This window comes from Salvelinus sp. IW2-2015, linkage group LG6.1 (assembly GCF_002910315.2).
Source record: "Salvelinus sp. IW2-2015 linkage group LG6.1, ASM291031v2, whole genome shotgun sequence".
In the NCBI taxonomy this organism is placed as follows: Eukaryota; Metazoa; Chordata; class Actinopteri; order Salmoniformes; family Salmonidae; genus Salvelinus; species Salvelinus sp. IW2-2015.
Genome location: NC_036845.1, coordinates 4,494,278 through 4,522,003, shown reverse-complemented (window position 1 = coordinate 4,522,003; position 27,726 = coordinate 4,494,278). Strand labels below are relative to the sequence as shown.

At 43.4% G+C, this 27,726-nt stretch overlaps 1 pseudogene; it reads left to right on the top strand.

The window, feature by feature from the left end:
- The first annotated feature begins 3,247 nt into the window (after positions 1–3,247).
- On the top strand, positions 3,248–26,951 carry LOC111964615 (centrosomal protein of 162 kDa-like; annotated as a pseudogene).
- Positions 26,952–27,726: the final 775 nt, after the last annotated feature.

The window sequence follows — 27,726 nt, the reverse complement described above, 5'->3', positions numbered from 1 at the left end:
AGTCATCACCTTTAATGTATGTATTATACTGTTACAATAGGCCTACCAGAGATTTTGATTAAATAAGTTAAACTCTAATCCGTTAGTGCCTTGTTTCAGGACAAATTTAATTCAGAATAGTCATCAAATCTAATGTTTGTTGCTCCCAACATACCTGTATCGATGAGTTGCTTTCGTGCTTTCGTTAATTGTTTGGCCAGTGTCTGTTTCACCTCTGGTTCTTAAAGATTCAGACATGTTCTTAATGCCACTGTTGAAATGAATGCTGTTTGTCGTTCATATTGTAGCGACTTACCAACACCATAGCACAACCTCTTTCCAATATTCATTGTAATGGCGTTTAACAGACCACTTGCTGGTAATGTTGTTGACGTTGTGGTATGTGGCTTGACAGTTGTTGGACTAGGTGTTGGCTTGACAGTTGTTGGACTAGGTGTTGGCTTGACAGTTGTTGGACTAGGTGTTGGCTTGACAGTTGTTGGACTAGGGTTCAAGGCCCAGTTGGGGCTACCTCTACATTTGTTAGTGAGACCATCAGAGAGGTGTGTACACGTGACGTGAGAGACTTGGTATAGAGAAGTGTGGGGACACGCTCTCCCAAAGGAAAGGGGGTAATGTAGCAACCTTAACCCAACACCTAGCAACCTCGTCAAGGGGTTTGGACCTCATGGTGTAACGGTTAAGGTGTTGCATTGACAGTCGCTGGACCTGGGTTTTAGTCCCGGTTCACTACATTGGTGTCAGAGGTGGGATGACGCCAGTGAGGTCATCATAGAGGTGTGTATACTTGAGAGACTTGATATAGAGAGAAATAGTAATGGCGTCTTTTTGTAGGCACGAACTCTGCCATGGTTTGTTGCATAGCCGCGGGAAGTCGTTTGTGGGTGGGGGCGCTGCAATTTGCCTGCGCTGAAAATGTCTATATCTGTCCGCTAATACAGGACTAGTAAAGGCCCAGTGTAGTACTTTTGTGAATTGTTTTTAACTAAATGTATTTGAGTGTTTACCAGCATTTGTAACTTGAGTCTGATAATTATCTGTATAAAACAGTTCATCTGATAATACTTCTGGAATAGAAAAATACTTGCTTGATATGTTTTTCAGTTTCTTGAAATATTTCATTCTATGTGAGAACTTAATGGTCTATTTGTTCCTTTCCCACACACTCATCTAGAGCAACTTACAGTAATGAGTGCATCAATGTTGATAGTGTTTCATACTGGTCCCCCATGCGAATTGACCCCACAACTCTAGCATTGCAAGTGCCATGCTCTACCAACTGAGGCACTTCATCACATCATCATAAATCACTTGTCGTCCCAATATACTCAATTACTGTATTGTGCATTGTTTTTCTTCATGGTGATGTAAAGTCCACAGGTACAAACCTAGATGACCAGCATATGTACAATGTACAAAACTATTGAGTCCTGCAAGATACTTTTCTTAATTATACAACTACCTTTTTTGCCAAAGCAGAGATGCTGTGAAAAGGTTTTGGCCCATTCTACAGGTGTCTATATTGGTTCGCTAATACAAGCAAAGGGCCAGTGCACAACTTTGATWAAAAAAAAAAAAATCTATTAAAAAATGATTGTATTATTTTTATTCTTCTGATTTTTCAGGGGGTGCTACAGCACCCTCAGTAACCCCTACTTCCCGCTGGTATGGTTCGTTGGACAAAGCCTATGGGGGAAATTAATGGCATTTTCTAAGTTTTTTTTGGATAAAGGCTAAAAATAAGGTCTGTGGTAAACACAGGCTTAGAAGATTTTATGTTTTGAAGAATTTATGTAATGATAAACAACACAAAGCACATAAAGGATTCATAATTCATAAAGGTCATGTTAACTGACTGCTATTATCTCATAGAACAAAACTTAAGCCTGTGTTTTAACCTCAGACCTTATTTTGCAGTTTATTCTAAAACTCTATTAATTCCCAATTTCATTTTTCACATAGGGGTGGCTGAACGAAAAACAGAGGTAACTTATTTCCGGGTTTTAGGACTACAAGCTGGCAAGCTCTATAGAGAAGCGTGGGGACCCGCTCTCCTGAAGGGAGGGGGTAATGTAGCGAGCAGTCTTAACCCAACACCAAGCAACCTCATCAAGGGGTTCAGACCTCTTGGCGTAATGGTTAAGTAGTTTCCTTGACAGTCGCTGGACCCACGTTTGAGAATCCAGATCTGGGCTACCCCCCAAATCCGCTATAATGTTTTGAGTGTTATTAAGTACATTTTAGGAGTTTAACCAGGTGGAGGAATTGGCAGCGACCAAACAAACTGCTGGCCAAAATTTACTGCAGCCATACCGGAAGTAAAATATTTAAAAAATAGCCCAGAGACTGTAAAATAGCCATGCATCCAAAAGACTAGCCTACCAAATAAACAACAACAATGTGGGTTGTAACCAATGATGTGTATAAACCGTGGATAACTGACAGGGGGCGCTGTATTGAAGCCACCGGACAGCCATCTTGGCACTCCTCCTCAGTCATCCACGGTTTATGCTCCTCAACTGAATCTCCTCAACTGAATCTCGCTCAATTAATTAATGCGACTACAAGACCAAATCATAGAACACCTAACAAATCAGCGCTATTGGACATTATTCTAACGAAGACCCCTCACATATACACATCGACTGGGATATTCTGTAATGATGTCAGTGATCACTGTGCAATAGCTTGTGTTAGATATATGAAAATGACCAAGCCAAACCCTGTTATATTTCAAATACATTTTAGACAGTTTGATGAGCAAGCGTTCTTACATGATCTGTACCATAATATTGACAGAGTGAGTCTGATTCCTGATGTTGACACTGCCTGGGACTATTTTTCTATTAAATTTGTTTTGATTTGTGATCGAAATTTAGAATCAGTGGAAGGGCCAATCCCTGTTTTTCAGATAACTTGGCAGAATTAATTAGAAAGAGAAATATCTCTTGGGCTCAAGCTAGACATACAAATGCTCCTGTTGACTGGGCCTCCTTCAGAGCGCTAAGAATCAAATGCACAGGACTGATCAGGATGTCCAAATCAAATTACTATTTAAATGCAGTCACAGAGAACCTAAACAACCCTACCAAGTTCTGGAAGCTAATCAAATCAGTGTCAGGTTCTAATGTATCCTCTGGCGTTCCTGACCATTTAATGATGGATTCTAATGACGTGACGGATACAGCCAATATTGTAGTTTTTTCTTTTACTTCTTAGGGATAGGGGGCAGTACTCGGACGTTTGGATGACTGAGGTGCCCAAAGTAAACTGCCTGTTACTCAGGCCCAGAAGCTAGGATATGCATATAATTGGTAGTATTGGATAGAAATTGTTACAATAATGTCTGTGAGTATAACAGAACTGATATGGAAGGCAGAAACCCGAGGAGAATCCATCCAGAATTATTGGTTTTAGCTCACCACTCATTGAAATGGCTGTCTATGGGAAAATCAATGGAATACCTCCCAGACTGCAGTTCCTAGGGCTTCCAGTAGATGTCAACAGTCATTAGAAAGAGTTTCAGGCTTGTTTTTTGAAATTTTTTCTAGAATTTGTAGTTTTTCTAGGTGGCTCCCATTTTGGCTCTAGTATTGTGTCGCGCGTGGATGAGGGCGCTCACTTCGTTATTTATCTCCGGTAATGAACATACTATTCTCCTTCTTAAATTGTATCGATTATTTACATATTAGGGTACCTGAGGATTGATTAGAAATGTTGTTTGACTTGTTTGGATGAAAGTTTATTGGTAACTTTTGGGATTCATTTGTATGCATTTTGAACAAAGGAAACCGGTGGATTACTGAATCAAGCGCGCCAACTAAACTGACTTTTTGGGATATAAAGAAGGACTTTATCGAACAAAACGACCATTTGTTATGTAGCTGGGACCCTTGGGATTGCAAAAAGAGGAAGATCTTCAAAGGTAAGTGATTTATTTTATCGCTATTTCTGACTTCCGTGACGCCTCTGCTTGTTTGGAAAATGTTTGTAATGCTTTTGTACGCGGGGCGCTGTCCTCAGATAATCGCATGGTATGCTTTCGCCGTAAAGCCTTTTTGAAATCTGACAAAGCGGCTGGATTAACAAGAAGTTAAGCTTTTAAACGATGTAAGACACTTGTATTTTTATGAATGTTTAATATTACAAATGTTGTATTTTGAATTTCGCGCTCTGCAATTTCACCGGATGTTGTCGAGGTGGGGCGCTAGCGGCACGCCTAGCCCAAAGTTAACAAGCACTTCATATCTGCTGGTTCAGTCTTTGATAATGGTTGGGCCCAGGCCTCTAATGTAAGCTCTGTTACAGTCAACTCTGATATAGGCCCTCGTGAACCATTTTAACTTTGATCCTGTTTCTTATGCTGAGGTCTATAAAGCACTAAAGGTAATAGACAATAAAAAGTCTGCAGGTCCAGACAACCTGGACCCCTAACTCTTAAAGATAGCAGCTGGTATTATTACTATACCTGTGGCTCACATTTTCAACTTGAGTTGGATGACAAGTTGTCCTTTAAAGTTTATGCGGATAATCTTGTGACAAAGCTTAAATTGAAATTGGGTTTTTATTTTCATAATAAGGCTTGCATCCCGCGTATCGCTAGAAAGAAGCTTGTTGAGGCCACTTTTCTCTCTGTAATTGATTATGGTGACTTATTGTATATGCATGCAACCTCCTCCGTCTTACAGAGACTGGACTCTGTTAATCATGCATCCTTGCACTTTATTACAAATACCAAGTCACTCACCCACCATTGCACATTGTACCAAATGGTAGGTTGGACCTCACTTTATATGCGCAGAAAGATACATTTGTATGTGTTCATCTACAAAGCCCTTTTGGGGAAACTCTCTTTACCTCTGTAGTCTGGTCTCCTTCACCACCAGCAGTTACCATACCTGGTCTGCTAGGTGGTTGCTACTTAAAGTCCCCAGGACATTCACAGAATTAGGCAAGACTTCCTTCTCTTCTTGTGCACCAGACGCATGGAATAATCTACAATCCATGCTTCATCTAGATATGTTAGTGCCACTGAATGAATTTAAAATATTGATGAGATATTGATGGGAGACTATTGATGGGAGACTCTGTTATGGAGGAGTGTTTCTTTTAGGTTGGATAATGTTGTGGAATTGTATTTTTGTATGTTTTAATTCTGTTATGGATTGATCGTTGCTGCCTTCTTGGCCAGGTCTCCCTTGAAAAAGAGACCCTGGGTCTCAATGGGCTTTTCCTGGTTGAATAAAGGTTATATAAATAAATAAGATATTGAATTGTTTTACTTGGGAAGCTATAGAAATGCATGTATTAATGTCTACAGTTGTTCTTGTCATGTTTATTCTATTACAGACACCTTAATGCATACTTTTACATTATAACATATGAGCTTCAAATAAAGAAAATACAAATTATAAATATATATACAGTATATACAGTACCAGTCAAAGGTTTGGACAAACCTACTCATTCAAGGGTTTTTCTTAATTTGTACTATTTTCTATTATGTAGAAAAATAGTGAAGACATCAAAACTATGAAATAACACATATGGAAACATGTAGTAACCAAAAAAAGTGTTAAACAAATCGAATATATTTTATATTTGAGATTCTTAAAAGTAGCCACCCTTCGCCTTGATGACAGCTTTGCACACTCTTGGCATTATCTCAACTAGCTTCACCTGGAATGCTTTTCCAACAGTCTTGAAGGAGTTCCCACATACCCTGAGCACTTGTTGGCTGCTTTTTCTTCATTCTGCAGTCCAATTCATCTCAAACCATCTCAATTGGGATGAGGTCGGATGATTGTGGAGGCCAGGTCATCTGATACAGGATTTTAAAAGGGAAATAGATATACGAGCAATCAGAAGCAGAAGGATAACGGTGATTGGTCCGTTATCTGGTGATTAGTTCCGTTATCGTGTCTCTGAATAGCCAACCAATGGGCTTAAAGGTCTCACCTGTTTGTTGTCGCGGGAACTTTATGGAGCTATAACCACAAAACGCAGCTGCTACTGTAGCTAACGTTTGCAAACCACTAGCCATACATGTGTAGCTAGTTATACATGCATCACACTGATTGAATATTTTGGTGGAGTTCAAATATGTTTGCAAATAAGATAGATAGCTAGAAGACACTGTGGCCAGCTATAGCTCGGTGGCTAACTAAAGCCAGCTAGCTAGCGAGGTGGCTAATGCTAACTAAAGCCAGTTAGCCAATCAGCTTAGCTAGCTAGTTACCATGCCAGCTAGCTACAACCAAATATTTTTAATAACTGCTACAGCTGTCAAGGCTAGCTACCTAGCGAAATACACTAGTTAAATAAGCAAGCTCGACAACATTGTGAAAAGCTACGTCCACGTTGGTTGCTTAGGTAACTAGCTAGTTAGGAAGTTAAAGGGGTGCTTGAGTCTTGTTGGATCGCAAACGTTTCACTATTGTTATTCTGCCATTGTTTTCGGCAAGATACAGGTAGCTACCCTAGCTACTTACATGTAGCTAGCTAGTTACCTATCATCTTTGACTGGAATCATGGCTTGACGACTGACGGAAGATGAGCTTGATGAACAGTTCGAGCAATTTTTGAAAGAGGAGTTTAATGTTACTGCAGACACGATAGTGGCACTATGTCTTTAATTCTGGGTGTTCATAGCTATAGCTGAAGTTACTCACTAATTACTCTGCCCTTCTTTATATCCACACCAAAGATACTGATAACCAGCCTTTTCCTCTGTGTCCATACTACTATGCATTCACTCAACCAACTAGCTAGATGGATACTTTAACCTAATCGCCATTGAATTGTATTTAGTCTGCCTCAGATGACTCGGTGGATTTGGGTGGCAGTGCTAAGCGCTCCAGTGTTCTGGACAGCCTGGGCAGAGCCTCTCAGAAACCACCACCAAAGAAGACATCAGCTGTCCCTGTGCCGTGGTGGCAGGAGGAAGAGGACAGCGAAGAGACACCTGGCAGAGGTAAGCAAAGCCAGGGATGTGTAGGTTGATGTGCTTCAGTTCAGTTAGGATTCTCTCTCTCTCTCTGTGTTTGTGTGTGTGTGCGTGCTTGTCATTTTGGTTCATTCTCCGTGTGTGTGTCTTTGTGCTTGCGTGTTTCATGACATGCTGTCAGGTTATAATGTCTTTAGAGGGACACTGTGACTCTGTGCTGATTTCTCATCTGCTTTGTTATTCCTGGAACATCTGTTGCATTTCATTTCACCATCATAACATGTCCATCATAACCTGTTCCCTGCTGCTACTCCCCTGATAATTATGGTTTGACTCATTTCATGAGTTCATCTTTGATTGGTTTACATTCATGACGCATTTGTATATCAGTCTTGTTCTCTAGCTGTCTGGCCCCCACCTTCTTTTCTCCTTTCTCTTCCATCTCCTCTTTCCTTCCACCTGTCCCCAGCAGAGGCTGCCAAACGCAGGTTCACTAAACCCAAAAAGCCCCAGCAGCAGGCTGTGGTGAAAACTCAGGAGGATGAGAGTGAGAGTAGCCCAATAAAAAGCACCCCTCAGGGTATAGGAATCACTACTGTAACCCATAGTTCCTTAGGGCCACCCAATGGCACATTGTCTCTCCATTTGGTGTAAGTACAGTGACATGCTGCCAACCTTCACTTTCTCTCATTAGCTTTAGTTCTGCCCTCTCCTTTGCTATATTTCTGTTGTTTTTTTTGCCTTAGAACTTCTCTTCCTCCAAGCTAACCCTTAAATATGTCTCGCTCACATTTAGTAGTTCTCTCCTTTAGCCCACCTAACCATGCATGTACTCTTTGAGGGTGTCCCTTTCCCTGAGATCCTTTTATTTGTGTGTACAGAACATGATTCCTTTCTCATCTTTATCTACCCTCTTATCTTCCTACTTCATGCTGCTCATTGGTTAGTTGTCACAGTGGAAGCACCCACAAGGCCCACCCCCAAACCTCGCAGCAAAGCTCTGGATAGGCTCAGTCAGCTGCACAAGATCCATGGAACCAATCAGGATGCTTCTTCTCACATTGCTGCAGGGCCGGAAAATAACAGCCCAGAACACGACTCCTCCCACTCTGCCAGGCAGTTACCCCTCCCACGAATGAGAGCAACCATAATGCATCAGGAGAGAGGAGTCCTGAGGGGAGTGCCTCCGTCCGTGACACACCAGTGGACAGTCACAGCAGCGATAGTGACTCACAGGGTCTTGAAGATGGTAAAGTCGTAGTAGCTAGACTAGAGACAAATCTCCAAAACCCTGGTAGACTAGTAGTTAGACTAGTATGGCATAATGATAGTAGCAAGAGACAGATCCAAACCTGGTAGACTAGTAGTTCGACTAGTATGGTATAATGATACTAGCTACAGACAGATCCAAACCTGATAGACTAGTAAGGCTGTAAAGTTGTGGCCAAAAGTTTTGAGAATGACACAAATATTAATTTTCACAAAGTCTGCTGCCTCAGTTTGTATGATGGCAATTTGCATATACTCCAGAATGTTATGAAGAGTGATCAGATGAATTGCAATTAATTGCAAAGTCACTCTTTGCCATGCAAATTAACTGAATCCCCAAAAAACATTTCCACTGCATTTCAGCCCTGCCACAAAAGGACCAGCTGACATCCATGTCAGTGATTCTCTCGTTAACACAGGTGTGAGTGTTGACGAGGACAAGGCTGGAGATCACTCTGTCATGCTGATTGAGTTCGAATAACAGACTGGAAGCTTCAAAAGGAGGGTGGTGCTTGGAATCATTGTTCTTCCTTGTCAATCATGGTTACCTGCAAGGAAACACGTGCCGTCATCATTGCTTTGCACAAAAAGGGCTTTCACAGGCAGGGATATTGCTGCCAGTAAGATTGCACCTAAAACAACCATTTATCGGATCATCAAGAACTTCAAGGAGAGCTGTTCAATTTATGTGAAGAAGGCTTCAGGGCGCCCAAGAAAGTTCAGCAAGCGCCAGGACTGTCTCCTAAAGTTGATTCAGCTGCGGCATCGGGGCACCACCAGTACAGAGCTTGCTCAGGAATGGCAGCAGGCAGGTGTGAGTGCATCTGCATGCACAGTGAGGCGAAGACTTTTGGAGGATGGCCCGGTGTCAAGAAGGGCAGCAAAGAAGCCACTTTTCTCCAGGAAAAACATCAGATACAGACTGATATTCTGTGAAAGTACAGGGATTGGACTGGGTAAAGTAATTTTCTCTGATGAATCCCCTTTCCGATTGTTTGGGGCATCCGGAAAAAAGCTTGTCCGGAGAAGACAAGGTGAGCGCTACCATCAGTCCTGTGTCATGCCAACAGTAAAGCATCCTGAGACCATGTGTGGGGTTGCTTCTCAGCCAAGGGAGTGGTTCACTCACAATTTGCCTAAGAACAAAGCCATGAATATAGAATGGTACCAACACATCCTCCGAGAGCAACTTCTCCCAACCATCCAGGAACAGTTGGTGACGAACGATGCCTTTTTCAGCATGATGAAGCACCTTGCCATAAGGCAAAAGTGATAACTAAGTGGCTCGGGGAACAAAACATTGATATTTTGGGTCCATGGCCAGGAAACTCCCCAGACCTTAATCCCACTGAGAACTTGTGGTCAATCCTCAAGAGGCGGGTGGACAAACAAAAACCCACATATTCTGACAAACTCCAAGCAGTTGATTATGCAAGAATGGGCTGCCATCAGTCAGGATGTGGCCCAGAAGTTAATTGACAGCATGCCAGGGCGGATTGCAGAGGTCTTGAAAAAGAAGTGCCAGGGACTCCCGGGTGGCGCAGTGGTCTAAGGCACTGTTATGGGATTTTTATGAATAATGACTAAATTATGTATACATTTAACGTAGAACTATAACTAACAGAATTATATCCTGTCTGATGAAGAATGTTTGTCCATAAGAAAGAGGGACTGTTAGCAGGCAAGGAACTGTGGCAGACAACTTGTGACCACTGTGGAACTGATAACAGGGATGGAAGTCTCCCCACCCAGGGAGGGGAGAAACCTTGGGCTTGTAGTAGATTGTATAACAGGTGGCAGGCTATGTATGAGAAGGAGAAGACTTGTGAACTATATTGTCATTGTATTAGAGGAGGATGGACAGTTATGACGAAATGTGAGGTATATAAACCAATGTACAGGAAATGATCCGCAGAGCGCTCTCGTAAATACATTTTCTGACTATTGTGGCTGGGCCTCCGTCTGATTCATTTCAACCAGTTTCTTACAAATTCTAGGTTTCAGGCTGAGTAATTAATTAAATTGAGTATTATGAACACTGAGAACAAAATTCTCGTGACAGGCACTGCATCGCAGTGCTAGCTGTGCCACCAGAGACTCTTGGTTCGAGGGGCGACGCAAAATTGGCCTAGCGTCGTCCGGGTTAGGGAGGGTTTGGCCGGTAGGGATATCCTTGTCTCATCGCGCACTAGCGACTCCTGTGGCGGGCCGGGCGCAGTGCACGCTGACCAGGTGTACGATGTTTCCTCCGACACATTGTTGCGGCTGGCTTCCGGGTTGGATGCGCACTGTGTTAAGAAGCAGTGCGGCTTGGTTGGGTTGTGTTTCGGAGGACGCATGGCTCTCGACCTTCGTCTCTCCCAAGCCCGTACGGGAGTTGTAGCGATGAGACAAGACAGTAACTACTAACAATTGGATACCACGAAATTGGGGAGAAAACGGGGGTAAAAAAAAAAATATTTAAAGGGTCAACATTGCAAATATTGACTCTGCATCAGCTTCACGTAATTGTCAATAAAAGCCTTTGACACTTATGAAATGCTTGTAATTATACTTCAGTTATCCATAGTAACATATGACAAAAATATCTAAAGACACTGAAGCAGAAAACTTTGTGACACAAATATTAATTTTCATTCTCCAAACTTTTGGCCACGACTGTAGTCTCGTGTTGCCACACTTCCCAGACCTGTATCCACATTACAAAGGTGGAAATCAAGGTTTTTATAACTGAAACCATGATGAACCATGATTTTAGTGAAACCTGGATTTAAAACATACTGTTTACTGTCTTTGTCTCCTTGTCACTTCATTTCGTATTTTTTTGTTTTCCTCTGCTAATGGAGCGGTGTAAATAAGCAGTGACCATAAAAGCATAGCATTGGAAAAAATAAAGAACTTTCTGGACCTCAAGGGCAGTTGTTATGGTTACTGGTGCTAAATCCGGTCATGTTCTTTCACCGCCAGACAGTTCAATGTGTCAATGCGAGCTGTGATTCTGTGCTTCTAGCAAACTGTCTTGCCATTAGTTTTAGCACTTTATTTGGGCAAAAATTACTCCCAACTGCTTTTACTAGTCTAACTCTGGAGAGGCTGATAGATTGGCTCTTGTTTTTTTTTACTGTAACCAGTGCTTATTTTCCATTCTGTAAATATCACAATGATCATTCAGTGCTGAAATGGAAAAGTTAGTCTCACCATGGCAAAACAGGACTAACTTAGGTAAAAAATGTTCTACCTTTTTATCTTGACAGCTATTCGTATTGCAAGACCATTTGAATATTTATGAGGATATGGAGCTTTTCTACAGTACCCTCCCTCCAGTAGACTGACAGCAAGTGGTTGTGGAGCTGAGATCAAAGTTAGCTCTACTGCTCTGTCTTCTCTCTTCTGTGTGTGCTGTTCCCCTCTTAAATGGACCGCATGGCCTTTGAGGGGCTCTGCAGGCCTGTATACCCCAGGAAGTCAATCTCTTGTGAATGATAAAACACAGAGCTAATGAGCTTCATTACCATAGTGGGGTTTCAAACACGGTCTGGAATATTGACAGCTTGGTGTCCTYATGGATGGACTTCTTTTTAGCTCTTTAAAAAAAATCTCATTACATCAAGTCCTGTGCTGAGCTGTCTGACCACAGTACGGCCTATACAACAACCACAGGTCCTCTTTCGATTCAGGAAGTAGCCTGAAGCAAGAGCAATTTCTGTTTCCTGTAATTACCTGAATTAAACGGTCCAATATTTTCTTTCTCAGGATTGCTGGGATCTGAGAAGACGTTCCGTAAGTCTCTGAGAAGATCCCAGCCCGTCCAGGAGGAGGAAGAGGAGCTGCAGCATCAGGGAGTAGAGAGGGGTTCAGAGGAGGAGGAGGGGGGGGCAGAGCCTGTCATCTTCAGCAGAGACAGTCTGGAGCCTGAGGGTGTCTGCTCTGGTGAGATGGATAGATACTCTATATGATGTCACCAGATCTAGCTCAATCCATTGCTAACCTGACATCAGGGTAGTGACATGAAAGCAGCTGTACGTGCCAGATTTAAACTATTTTACTTTAAACTCTTTGAAAAAAGCAATGGTTGAAACATGTCTGTCTGTGTCTGTCTGTGATTGTGTCTACCCAGACTCTGTGATGGCGTCCGGACCAGGTCAGACCGCTGCAGTTGGTCTTGGTCTGGGCATGGACAGCCTGGAGGAGGAAGAGAAGAAGGCCACCTGGAGGGAGGTGCGTCCTCCACCATAGACTACTCCAGACTCAACAAAGATCTGGATTCCACCAGCGCCTCCACCACAGCTACCACCCTTGGGTATCTATGACACTCCGCGGAGCTAAGGGGGATGTTGTCTCTACACAATGGTCTCAGGTCGGTTTTGCATTTCCACTTTCGAGTGGTTAAGGTTAGGATTTTGTGACGACAAGCTGATCCTAGATTTGTAACTAGGGGCATCTTCATTCTGGAGCATGACACTCCGAGTCGCCCCAGGCATAGCTGTAGCTGCCTTTTGAAGCCACTGCTAGGATTGTCCCAAGGAGACCCTCAGTGTTGCAGACAGTGGCTGGGTAAGGTCATTACTATCACTCCCAGCGTGTGATCTGTGAATGACACTTGTTTTGCTGTTTCTCCAGGAAAGCAGAGGCGGCTGTGGCGGGGGTCGATCAGAGAGAGGAGGAGAAAGCTATGGAGTCTGAGAGACTCTCCCCAGGTAGGACAGATGATGCAATTATAGAATTAGGAATTATAATATCATTTGATAGGATGTCTATGCTCACACTACTCCAGACCCTGCTTGGTTCAATAGGTTTTGTTTTCTTTCAAATACTTTGATGTTGGGAGTGGTTTGCGCATTAGCTGACGATGCCTGTTGCAACTGAACCAACGGAAAGCTCAATCAATTGCCGTTAAGGTATTTGAAAGGAAACAAATCCTTTTTGAACCCATGTCTGTTGTCATTTACAGTGGCACTCTGTTAGACAAGTACTTGCACATACCTCATCCGTATGATTGTAGCTCATCAGTGAATCTGTCATTCTGTCTGTGCCTGCTGCAGCCTCCAACCACTAAAGCGAGGAGGAGCACTTCAAAGATGAGGTCATTGAGGAGCTGAGAAATTGGGTGAGACAAGGTTTTATGCGAGTCTGGTTTGAAAATGTAGTCATTTAGTTCTAATAACGCTTTGTAAGGAAGTGATTTGAACCAGAGGTTTAAACCGAAAGTTGATTGTAATTGCGTCATGTAGAATTGCCCCATGATGAGTTGTAAGCAGGAGTTGTTCGTGCTGCTCACGTGCTAATCAATCTGGGTTAAAAAAGCCACAGTTTATAAAGGCAATAAGGCATTCAGCAGTTATCCCAGCTCTCTCAAGAGGTAGAGTGAGAAGAAGGGATCTTTAATGGTCTTGTCTGTGATTGGCTGAATATGTGGTGGGCGACGGACTGCATGGCTCTTTTGTTTTGCTCATCTCGTTATGTTCTCTCTCTTTCTTTCAGAAGCCTAAAAGGCCTGCCATGCTCACCAAAGGTATTATAAACCATTATCCATTTTTCTTTTCTGGGTCAGAGTGGGTTTTTAAGTCAGCACCAGTATGTGTTTTCAAGTTGTATTAGCCCTATGTACTGCATACACATGGTTTACACCATCCAACAAAATGTTTACTTGCAGTTACCTTCTCGACAATGCAACAACAATAATAAAATGGATGAATACGAACCTAAAGTAGATGGCTTAGTAGAATAGAATTAACATTTTAGAATAAGTATAATACAGGAAGGCACAATATTTACATGTGTTTTGGGGAAAGGGGGATTGGGAGGTCTTTAGTGTTTGTGTTAGTGCTGCACGATATACGAAATGTCGGTACTCTTTCGACACTAGAACATAGAAAAGCGTTTCAGTACTAGAATTCTTGTTACTATCGGTGCTTCTATCAAATGTGTGTCACGTCATCTACTGATAGATACAGACTTGATCCTCTTTCAATCAGCCGATGTTCCCTTGTAGCGCGAGGGCACTTTGCCTGCTCCTCTTACTCATTGCTAGCCTCTCCTGAGGAATCACTGCACAGAAGTTAACACTTAATATTGACATGCTTTGTTGCATTATTTAACTGTTAATTACTGTTAGCAAAACAATGTCTATTACAGGCTAGAACACTATACAATGCAAGAAGATACCATTTGTAGGCTAACTTGCCTTGCTAGCTTACAGCTGAAGCTAACATCAATTCACTACCCTAGTATTTAGTTTGTGATATGAAGATATTGCTGGCTTCAAAGCTGGTTCTCCCCAAAAACGTTATTCATTCACATCGTCTCTCCCACCTCACGTTTCTCTCAGTTAAGATCATTTTTGGTCGAGCATTATGGAAAGCCCCTTGGGTCTTTGCGTGTCGAAAAGATACACGTCAACTTTTTTGACACGCAAAGACCCAAATGTCGTTCCATAGAGCCTCGAACAGCCCACACTTTTCTAAAAGAAATGCAAATGTTGATCAGTACAATAAAATAAATCTCAAATGCAGGTAGTAATAGGTGAAAGGTTCAGAGGTCTATTTCTTCTATCATCTTCTATTGATACAGTATTGAAACTGACCTACTCCTAAAATCAATATTCTATTTGTCCTGATCACATCATTTCCTGGTGTAAGTGTCCCGCCATGATTCTCTGGACTCGACCGTTGAACTCCTGCCCCCTGGAGCGGACAGTGACACCAGGGAGGAACCAGGGAGGAACCAGGGAGGAACTAGGGAGCGGAGGAGTCCATAGAGACGGCACTAGCAGGTGAGACCAGACTAGACAGGTTGTCAGTCAGGTTCTACTGGATGTAGCTATCTAAACATAGTGAAAACAGAGATGACTTTGGACCATCTGTGTCAGTTTGGTGGTGGCGGATGATGGTGAACCTGGTGGTGTTCCTGTGTCGGCTGTGTAGCCCAGTCGTATGGCCAGAGTGGGGCCAGTGAGATGTGGCTTTCTGGAGGACTCAGACCATCATCACCACCCTTCATCACCGGTCAGGAGGAAGAGCAGTCCTGTTCCTGTCTCTCCCTCTGTACCTGAGCTCTCCAGAGGAACACTACTAGCACCAGTCTCCACCACAGAGTCAGGTTGGTCAGTCTCCACCACAGAGTCAGGTTGGTCAGTCTCCACCACTGATATGTCTGTGGTGTACCTGTCAAGTAAATAGACTATGGTTTTCAATCAAAACTAACTGCAGATCCACACATGTCCATCCTTATTCTGACAAGATGGTACATTTGAAGTTGTAAGATTATGTTGAGGTGTTACAAATGGACTTGAATTTCTGATTGATTCATGACTGATTGATTGACTTCGATGTGTTTTCTCAGAGCTGCCCACTGCAGAGGAGCTGATGCGTCCCATCCGACCAGACAGCATGGACGACACCAGAGGCTCCACTCTGCAGCCTGCTAGGTGAGTCTACAGCTGTCTGTCACATGACTGTAGTAGGGATGAACAACAGACACTGTCTGGAATGTACAGAATGGAGTGGGAAATCGTTAACATGAGCTGTATGTTCACAGTGGGACCCAGCTCAGCCCAGAGAAGACTGGCCAGTCCTTAAGCCATAGATCCCATGAGTCATGCCCAAGACGCTCAGCAGAGCCAGACACTCCTCTGGCCTCCCCAGGCCCCGTCCCAGAAGCATCGGAGAGGAGGTACAGAAGCTGATGACACAGGATCAGGACAGCTCCTCCCCTGAACTGACCTCCACTCAACTCAACAACAAGAAAAGCCAGCAGGTAAGGGACGGGAATGGAGCCCTTGTTAATAAGCACTAAACCCTACCATAAATAACCACACTGATTCAGGCTTTCACGCCTACCTGAACTGTTTCCACATTACATAGCCATTGCTCCGACATGGCTCATTCTAATATTTATATATTTCTTAATTCCATTATTTTACCTTAAGATGTGTGTATTGTTGTGAATTGTTGGTTACTACTGCACTGTTAGGAACACAATAATTTCACTAGACCCGCAATAACATCTGCTCAATGTGTGTATGTGACCAATAACATTTGATTTGATTTGCATCAAAGGTGATTATCATTTACAATGTAGACGGTGACATGGCAATGATTTGTATATTGACAATATCATATTTCGCATAGGTTCCTGGACGCTCTACGGTAGCTGGTCCCTTCACATCCTCTTTGAGGAAGACTTATGTTACCCCTGGCAGAGGTAGACTTGGAGAGTAAATCGTCAGCCGTGGCCACCAGGACCTCGGAAGCTAGGAAATCTTGTCCTACCAGACCTGGAGCTGCAGCCAAGTTCCCCTAACCCAGAGGAAGCATCTTAGCCAGACAACATACCAGAGCCTCAGCCCCCTCCTCTCAGAGAGAGAGATAAAGGTAGGAGAAAAATAACTCCTCACACATTGACAACCAAAGCTAGTAAGTGTAGTGTAAGTGTGCTTAAAAAAAAATCTGTTGTATCTGGAGGTCGACCGAGTATGACTTTTCAACGCCGATACCGATTATTGGAGGACAAAAAAAAGCCGATAACAGTTAATCGGACAATTTTATTTGTATTTTATTTGTATTTTCTTATATATATGTTATTTATTTATTTTTGTATTTATTTATTTTTTGTCTTTTTTTTTATTTTATTTTTGTAATAATTTTTTGTATTATTTTTATTTTATTTTATTTTTATTTATTTTTATTTATTTGTAATAATGACAATTACAACAATACTGAATGAACACTTTTATTTTAAACTTAATACATCAATAAAATCAATTTAGCCTCAAATAAATAATGAAACATGTTCAATTTGGTTTAAATAATGCAAAAACCAAGTGTTGGAGAAGAAAGTAAAAGTGCAATATGTGCCATGTAAAAAAGCTAACGTTTAAGTTCCTTGCTCTGAACATGAGAACATATGAAAGCTGGTGGTTCCTTTTAACATGAGTCTTCAATATTCCCAGGTAAGAAGATTTAGGTTGTAGTTATTATAGAAATTATAGGACTATTTCTCTCTATACCATTTGTATTTCATATACCTTTGACTATTGGATGTTCTTATAGGCACTTTAGTATTGCCAGTGTAACAGTATAGCTTCCATCCCTCTCCTCGACCCTACCTGGGCTCGAACCAGGGACACATCGACAACAGCCACCCTCGAAGCATCGTTACCCATCGCTCCACAAAAGCCGCTGCCCTTGCAGAACAAGGGGAACAACTACTTCAAGGTCTCAGAGCAAGTGACGTCACCGATTGAAACGCTATTAGCGCGCACGCCGCTATCTACCTAGCCATTTCACATCAGTTACACCAGCCTAATCTCGGGAGTTGATAGGCTTGAAGTCAGAAACAGCTCAATGCTTGAAGCACAGCAAAGAGCTGCTGGCAAACGCACGAAAGTGCTGTTTGAATGAATGCTTACGAGCCTGCTGCTGCCTACCACCGCTCAGTCAGACTGCTCTATCAAATATCAAATCATAGACTTAATTATAACATAATAACACACAGAAATACAAGTCTTAGGTCATTAATATGGTCAAATCCGGAAACTATCATTTAGAAAACAAAACGTTCATTCTTTCAGTGAAATACGGAACCGTTCCTAAATATTCCTGTTACATTGCACAACTTTCAATGTTATGTCATAATTACGTAAAGTTCTGGCAAATTAGTTCGCAACGAGCCAGGCGGCCCAAACTGGTGCATATACCCTGACTCTGCGTGCAATGAAGGCAAGAGAAGTGACACAATTTCCCTAGTTTAATATTGCCTGCTCACCTGGATTTCTTTTAACTAAATATGCACGTTTAAAAATATATACTTCTGTGTATTGATTTTAAGATGTTTATGGTTAGGTACATTCGTTCAACGATTGGGCTTTTTTCGCAAATGCGCTTTTGTTAAATCATCCCCCGTTTGGCGAAGTTGGCTGTCTTTGTTAGGAAGAAATAGTCTTCACACAGTTCGCAACGAGCCAGGCGGCCCAAACTGCTCCATATACCGTGACTCTGTTGCACAGAACACAAGAAAAGTGACACAATTTCCCTAGTTAAAATAAATTCATGTTAGCAGGCAATATTAACTAAATATGCAGGTTTAAAAATATATACTTGTGTATTGATTTTAAGAAAGGTGTTGATGTTTATGGTTAGGCCCACATTGGTGCAACGACAGTGCTTTTTTCGCAAATGCGCTTGTTAAATCACCCGTTTGGCGAAGTAGGCTATGATTCAATGATAAATTAACAGGCAATCATGTGTAGTTAACTAGTGATTATGTTAAGATTGATTATTTTTTTATAAGATAAGTTTAATGCTAGCTAGCACCTTACCTTGGCTCCTTGCTGCACTCGCATAACAGGTAGTCAGCCTGCCACGCAGTCTCCTTGTGGAGTGCAATRTAATCGGCCATGATCGGTGTCCAAAAATGCAGATTACCGATTGTTTTGAAAACTTGAAATCGGCCCTAATTAATCGGCCATTCCGATTAATCGGTCGACCTCTAGTTGTATCAGAGTTAGAACTATATCTAAGTAGTATAGCACATAACAGTACTACAGTATAAGTCATAACACTAACATTTACCACATGTTGCTGTGTGGTTGTACTCCTGATTCAGACTAATGTTGCTATGTGGTTGTACTCCTACCAGGTCCAGCCTGTGGTGGTCTGATGGTGGGTGTCAGTCCTTCGCTGCCTTAATGTTGGCTACATGTTGATGTGTGGATGTCCTTTAGTCCCGACTTGTGTCTGATGGTGGGTGTCAGTCCTTCGCTGCCTTAATGTTGGCTACATGTTGATGTGTGGATGTTCTTTAGGTCCAAACTGTGGTCTGAGGGTGAGCAGTGAGCTGGTGGCGGGGGTTCAGTCCTTCGCTGCCTTCCTCCAGCAGCAACATCAGATGAAGACGAGAGGTCGCCAGGATACCAGTCACACGGTCTCCTGGGAAACCAAAGGTCAACAGGAAGCCAGCCAGACTCAGGAGACTGAGTGTCCATCAGAGAGGAAAGTAAGTCAACATACTGGAGTAGTTTTTCAGTCTGTGGAGCATCAAGTTCGTTCATCAGTGTGCTGCAATTTCTTTTCAGATAAGTATGACTTTTTCTCCATTCACCTGGTCATATGATAGGGGTGTGACTTCTACTTTGTTGAGTTGTCCAACCCAGCTGATTGCTCCTTGCTCTATCATAAGTCTGATGGACTGATTTTAGTTTGGATCTTATGTAGTCTCAGGGATGCAAATTAGTCACCTTTCGGCGAAATTCGCCCTTTTGTCCAAATTAAGTGACCTACATGATTCGTGTAGATCCGATGAACGATATCGAAGAGGTAAGCTTTAGGTGAGAAGCCTGACCATGGAGACAGGGGTGAGAAGGTGATGAAGCGTACTTCATGAGCTGTAACCGAAAAACGACAGATATTTTGAAAGTTTGAGGTTAAGGGAGAAAGTGTGGTGGAACAAGTATTAGCACTGTTAAGTATCTTGTTAGCTGGATCGAATTCTTCGTTAGCTAGACAGAGAAATATTGAGCAACATTAGCCAACTTATCTGATCAAATCATTTAGTTTATGGTGTGAAAATTAGCTTTCTAATAAAGTCAGACAGCTAACATTAGCTAGCTAACGTTACAACATCAGATGAGCTAACATTAGTAACCTAACCAATTCACTATACTATTAACTGGTATACTGCTCCTTGCCGTTCAAGTTATAACGCATTAGTTGCTTACTGGACCCTGGCAATCTGTGTGAAATGTTAACTAGCTAACGAACTAACCACTATCTGTTAACTAATGTTTTCCCTCTACAGTATGTGGTACATTTTTAGAATGAGAGAATTAGGTGAAAATGAGGCATTGCTTGTTAAACAAGTGGAATCAGGATTCAAGTGGAGCTGGAGCTGGGCCTGGCTTAAACTGGATGCCACTATAAAGGTGAAAGGAACACCACATACTTTCCCTCTTTCTCACTTTACTGGCACATTGTAGAACAGATGTCACAGGCAGAAGTGTACAATGTAATAATGTGCAGTGTAGCCCAAAGATATTGTTTTTGTTGTGTTTAACTTGACAGTAACACTGTGTGTGTGTGTGTGCGTGCGTGCGTGCGTGCGTGCGTGCGTGCGTGCGTGCGTGCGTGCGTGTGTGTGTGTGTGTGTGTGTGTGTGGTGTGGTGAGGGGGGATTATATATTTTTTTACTCTGAACGTTATTTTTGCACACATGTAGCCTTGTGCACTTGATCGATGTCTGTAGTGGCCACTATAATAGAGCAAAAATAGAAAGGCTGTTTGTTTCATTCTACTTCTACTTTAAGATTTTTTTTCCCCAAGTGCAATATTTATGTGTGTGGTTCTGGATAAGAGCGTCTGCTAAATGACTTAAATGTAAATGTAAATGTAATGGTTACAAGCATTATATTATAAAGGCTGTCATGTCTAACTGCAATATTAGTGTATTGTTTTTTCTCAAGACTTGAGTGTGATTTGCAGTAAAGTCTAGGCAACAAATAACATTGGATTGCTTTCTTTACATTTTTTAGCTGTGTTAGGTTCACATTAACCACTTTTTATTTTACACACAGAGACTGGTCATGCAGATCATATTCTTTGTTGTTTAATTTGTTAAAACCTGCATTTCCCCCTAGCAGGGATGTTTTGCATGTTTCAGTGCAAAAATAAAAGTGTCACCTTTTTGGGCCCTCAGCAGTTTGCATCCCTGGTATCGTGTGTGTCTGTACCTTGATGACTATAGCAGTCAAACATTTTTGCATTATTGGTGCCTAATTTTGTTTGTGCTATTAACAATTATGCCAATATTATGGCCTTCAATACACGTTGAAGTGCTAGCAACTATCCATTATAAAGACTCTAACCATGTGTTACCCCTCTGTCTGTCAGAGTGAGCCCAGGGAGGAGGGCAGGTCTGGGAGGTGGAGGAGAGCCCCCTAGTGTCCAGGCTGAGACTGCAGCTAGCCCAGAGGGGGAGAGAGCTCACACCAGAGAGGAAGAGCTACTGCTGCCAGCATGACACAGAGCTCAGCTCACTGAGACAGGAGAACTACCTCCTGCAGAGCAAGGTAGAGGGAGACACACACACACACACACACAGTTACATTCACAGGACAGTCATGTCTCTAAAGAGTATAGATCCAAATGTTTGACCACCTGTGTCTTCCTACATCCTTCTATTGTAACGAAAATAACATGTTCTCCATGACTGTCGGAACAGTTTACAACCCCTACGTCAGCACTCCTGTTGCTATGGCACTGCTCATTTTATTTAGCTGCTTTGTGTGTCTGAATTTTGTAATACTGTTATTCAAGCTATTGAATAAAGCAGTTGTGAAGACCCAGCTGACACAGGAGCAAAATAAAATATTCCTTTAAACAATAGCAGTTATCTAAGATATCTCTGCCATTCACTGAGGCCAGTTAAATTAGCTCAAACTGTATTTTGTGAACTCAAAACTGTAGTAGATGCATACATCACTTGTGTGTTATTTGTGATGTGTACTGAGTCTTGTCCCCTGTGTTTCAGCTGCACAGTACGGAGGAGGCCAACAGCAGAAGAAGGGCCGGTTGGGTCGCGGTCTGGACGGGCCCTTGGACCCCCTACTGAGGACAAACTCAGACTGCTAGAGAAAGAGGTGAAGGAACAGGAGACCATCATCCAGGGATACCAGCAGGTCCGTACACATGTCTATTTGTCTCTGTCTACTCTGTGATTGTTTGGCCGTCTCTCTTGGTCTTTTCTCTTCCAGTCTGTTTTTAAGGAAACAAGACTTAATTGTACTGCATTTGTTCAGCGCCAGCCCGGCGGTGACTCATTGGCTTTGAATCCATCCCAATTACCCGGAGTCTCTGCGACTGCAGAGGTTATATATACAGGCCACTGTTCAGGGTAATGGAATTCCTCTTGTTCACTGACTTAATTCCAGGAGGGGGTGTGGGTTTGTTGCAGGCAGCACAGTTAGCCTTTTTTCCTCCAGATTGTGAGCAGCTTAGCAACACTGTCAGAACCTTTCATAATTACAAAGCCTACAGCCGAGCTCCTAGAATCAGTGGCTACAGTACACACACCACCAAGGTGGAACTGTAGCAGTTCTTATTTAGGCATGCTGAATGCATTCCCTCATCTCACAGCTTCTAGTCATATTCCTTTCACGTTTGATTTGATGTAGGTTAAATGCGTAGAACAGGTATTTCTGATCAAACTAATTTACCCAGATGGCCTATAGTTGAGACAATGTGATTCTCTCTCTCTCCTTGCGGTGTGTGTGGGTAACAGGAGAATGAGAAGTTGTACCTGCAAGATGAAGGCTCTTCAGGCTCAGAGTAAACTCAATGAAGAGGCCATGTTCATAGAGAACCAGAGACTGCTAACAAACTGGCCCTTACCAAGTGAGTTGACTCATACATATGCACAGACACGTACCTATCCACGTCATTGAATGTTGACACTGCGGCTTATTTATGCCCCGGGAGCAGATGAGCAACTCGCCGAGGAACTCGCGCATCACACAGCTGCTGGGCCAGATGCAGGGAGCACAGGTGAGTGTTCAGAGTCATGTCACACAACCATCTCTAAAAGGAAGGCCTAGATGTTGCTTTGTAGATGAAAACAATCAACTCATCTTAAAAGGGAAGGACCAGTCTCACCTTCGACCGTCTGCATGTGTGTGTGTGCAGAGGACTGAAGAGAGACTGGTGGAGGAGACCCACAGGCTGAAGCAGGAGAAACAGGCCTGGAGGTGGACCTTCAAATGATGAGGAAAGAGAGAGACCTGGCCAAAGCGCAGGTCGTCTACACCTCAGGTTAGTGCGTGAGAGACATGGAGGCTTGACTGTGGAATCAAACCTCTTGTTTCTACTCCCAAAGGACAATGTCCCTGTTGCAAATCCAGTGACTTTTACAGACGTGTGTTTTAAACCTCCGTTAAAACATCCCATTGTTGTGGTTGACAGTCAAGTGGACTCTGACATGCTGTGGTCTGTATGTCCTTGTCTCTGCCAGGGGATAAGAGCTTTGAGCTGCAGGTGGCAGAGGACAGGCATAAGGAGGAGGTGTGTGTTCTGAAGAAGAGGCTCCAGTGGTATGCTGAGAACCAGGAGCTGCTGGACAGAGACTCTGCCAGACTGAGGGCTGCCACCGCAGACACACACAAACGCACATAGCAGATAGGACCCAAACGCACAGAGCAGGTAGGACCCAAACGCACAGAGCAGGTAGGACCCAAAGCACAGAGCAGGTAGGACCCAAAGCACAGAGCAGGTAGGACCCAAAGCACAGAGCAGGTAGGACCCAAACGCACAGAGCAGGTAGGCCCAAAGCACAGAGAGTAGGACCCAAAGGCACAGAGCAGGTAGGACCAAAAGCACAGAGCAGGTAGGACCCAAACGCACAGAGCAGGTAGGCCCAAAGCTCAGAGCAGGTAGGACCCAAACGCACAGAGCAGGTAGGACCCAAACGCACAGAGCAGGTAGGACCCAAACGCACAGAGCAGTAGGACCCAAAGCACAGAGCAGTAGGACCCAAACGCACAGAGCAGGTAGAACCAAAAACACAGAGCAGGTAGGACCCAAAGCACAGAGCAGGTAGGACCCAAAGCACAGAGCAGGTAGGACCCAAAGCACAGAGCAGGTAGGACCCAAACGCACAGAGCAGGTAGGACCCAAACGCACAGAGTAGGTAGGACCCAAACGCACAGAGCAGGTAGGACCCAAACGCACAGAGCAGTAGGACCAAAGCACAGAGTAGGTAGGACCAACTCAACCTATTTTGAGAGTGTGTATTGTATTACTGTCATTTCCTGTAGGTCAGTATTTAGAATGAAATGTTTGTTGCTCCAACTCAAGGTGGAAAAGCTGAAGATGGAGGTGGGGAAGAGAGCCAATCAGAGTAAGACTAAAGAGAGAGCTGGAGACGCTAAGAGGATACAGGACCTAGAACGACAGGTGAGTCAGTTGAGAAATATTTCCTGTGCATGCACGTATCCCTGAATAGCGGCATACCTCTCCTTTCTCTCATGACTCATGCCATATTTCTGTTCCCTTTCTCTCCCAGGTGAAGGAGATGGAGAAGATTCTCAGACAGAGGAACCCTAACTCCCTCCCAGCGCTCATCTACGCTGCAGCCAACGCACCTGCAGTGGATGAGGATGGAGGGGCCACGAGCTCCCCGCCCACTCAGACCAGGGCCCTATTGGAGCGGCACATCCAGAGGCTGGAGGCGGAGCTAGAGAGCCGTGACGACGAGGCCAAACTCCGAGCCATGGAACAGTAGTACCAGCGGATTAAGGTCTGTTCATACTCTCAGCTGAGTGGCACTGTTATGTACTCATACAACTCTGTGTTACCATTCCCTGTCACTAGGCCTCACAGTCCTGTACAAATTAACGCACTACACATACTTACAGCGACTTACTCCGACATACATGGCCTTGCTGTAAACACAACCGCTTCAAACTGCCACTTAGAACTACCTGAAGATGTTCATCCTCAACACAAAACACTCCGAATGTCCTCTCTCACACAAAGGAAAGATAAGAACAGGGTGATGAGTCCTCGCTGTTCCCCCAGTTCTCTTCATGTCTTTTTAGAGAGGGGTCAGAGGGCAAGTTCCAACAGCCTTGTACAACACAACACTTGAATTGACAGTTCTGTCCGACACTCACGGTGGAGACCTTGGGGATGTCAGTGATTCATCCTCTGTATAAAATTTGTTATCCTTTCCAAATGTGTGATGTCATTAGTCATGAAGCCTGAACTGGAATGTGAAGCTAGCTGAAGCTGGCTAGCTTTAGAAAACCCTGAGTAAATCTAGCTAATATCGTAGTCACCCCTCTGGAGCGCTGGGTTGGAGGATGCTAGATGATTCATGGTGGTCTATCTACCTGTCCTGCAGGGTACAGCAGCATTCAGCAGAGCAGGTGTCCTCTCTCAGGGCTGACCATCAGAGGGAGCTGGAGCGCCTGCTTACCGGCCACGCCCTCGCCCACTCCTCCTCTAAAGTGGCCGAACTGACCAATCAGGTAACCACGCAGGAGGTAAAGGCTCACAATGGACCAATCACATGTGAACTGAAAGTTATTGGTGGTGGTGGTGTTCCAGGTATAACGTATAAACAGGTTTGTGTGGTTTTATGAACCTTCAGATCATGGTGCAGCATTTGCGTGACCAGGTGAAGGAACTGCAGGGGACCAAGGATGCTCTGGCTGTGTCCAAGCTGAGGGAGGACACCCTACAGAACCAGGTACTTGTGACTCCGATAACATTTATTGTCCTGTCACACATTCACAACTTCATCAACACACTAGTACTTGAAGTGTCATAGCAAGGAAACAACACAAGGTATTTTGTATTTATTACGGATCCCCGTTAGATTCTGCCAAAGCAGCAGCTACTATTCCTGGTGTTCAACAAAATTAAGGCAGTTAATACAATTTTCAAACAATGCAATATATTCACAGATTTCACAACACACTGTGTGCCCTCAGGCCCCTACTCCACCACTACCACATATCTACAGTACTAAATCCATGTGTATGTTATCGTGTGTGTGTATGCATGTCTGCCAATGTGTGTGTTGCTTCACAGTCCCCGCTGTTCCATAAGGTGTTTTATTTATCTGTTTTTTAAATCTATTTTTACTGCTTGCGTCAGTTACTTGATGTGGAATAGAGTTCCATGCAGTCATGGCTCTATGTAGTACTGTGTGCCTCCCATAGTCTGTTCTGGACTTGGGGACTGTGAAGAGACCTCTTGTGGCATGTCTTGTGGGGTATGCATGGGTGTCTGAGCTGTGTGCCAGTAGTTTAGACATACAGCTCGGTGCATTCAACATGTCAATACCTCTCATAAATACAAGCAGTGATGAAGTCAATCTCTCCACCACTTTGAGCCAGGAGAGATTGACATGCATATTATTAATATTAGCTCTCTGTGTACATCCAAGGGGCAGCCGTGCTGCCCTGTTCTGAACCAATTGCAATTTTCCTAAGTCCTTTTTGGTTGCACCTGACCACACGACTCAACAGTAGTCAAGGTGCGACAAAACTAGGGCCTGTAGGATCTGCCTTGTTGATACTGTTGTTAAGAAGGCAGAGCATTGCTTTAATATTCAGACCGGACTGTATTTCCTGGGGAAAGCTCAACATTAATGCTTGCTTCATCTCTTTAACGCTCTGTTTAGCTGACAAGGCTGTTGGAGGAGCTGAAGCAGGCCAAGGAGTGCCACAGCCCAGAGCTCAGACACTTCACTAGCCTGGAGAGAAAGATCCACAGCATGGAGCTACGACACACTCAGAGGGAGAAAGAGCTCCAGCAGGTAAATACACACACCCACAGAAAGAACACTGAATAACACATATGCCCACGGTGCTATCCTGCAGGTGATAGGTCAGACTCGGCTGGTGGTGGAGGCTGAGCAGCAGTCTGAGGTGGAGCGTTGGAGGAGGCTGGCTCAGGGGAAGACCCGGGAGCTGGAGGTCTCCTGGACGTCTTGAGAGAACTTCAGAGTCAGGGAGTGGTCATCCCTGCTCCGGACCGGGCTTCTGCTGTACCCTTCAGCTGGAGGACCTGAAACATGGGACATAGGCTTTTTCTAATTACTTACAAATCTGTCCTCACCATGACCAGGCCAAAGCCAGCCTAATGATGAGCTTCCACTATTTCAGTTAAGTATTTTTTATTCAGTGCAGATAAAGGGGAGAAGACAAGGAGAGGGCAGATTTGGAAGCAATTCACACAACCTTTAGGAGAACCCATCATTGTGCTGAACAATCAGGTTATTTATTTTTGTAGATTTGTATTTTTATACTTGATCATTGGAATTTATTTTAAGTTATTTAATGCATGTTAGAAAAATAAAGGACCTTTTTGTATATTTTTTTCCTGTGTGTGTTTTGAATTTGTAACGTGTGTTCAGTAAAGCACACAGATGAAACATCTCAAAGGTGACTAACTAATTATTCAAATTCATACATTTTGAAATTGGCCTATTGTTATCCCCAAGATGATTGTTGCTGTTGACCCCAGTTGTGGGTTGTTGCTACACATTAGCATATCATCAAATATGTATTATTAACATGTATAACTTTTTTATTTAACCAGGCAAGTCGGTTAAGAAAAAAATATTATTTACAATGACGGCCTACCGAGGAACAATGGGTTAACTGCCTTGTTCAGGGACAGAACGACAGATTTTTACCTTCTCAGCTCGGGGATTCGATCCAGCAACCTTTCGGTTACTGGCCCAACTCTCTAACCACTAGGCTACCTGCCGCCGTATTAGCATAACATCTGACAAGAAAAAAGTGGCTGTAGTTATTCATGGCAGTGAAGCATTTTGTAAACCCAGCCCAGGTGTCTCCTGTAAACCCAGCCCAGGTGTCTCCTGTAAACCCAGCCCAGATGTCTCCTGTAAACCCAGCCCAGGTGTCTCCTGTAAACCCAGCCCAGGTGTCTCCTGTAAACCCAGCCCAGATGTCTCCTGTAAACCCAGCCCCAGTGTCTCCTGTAAACCCA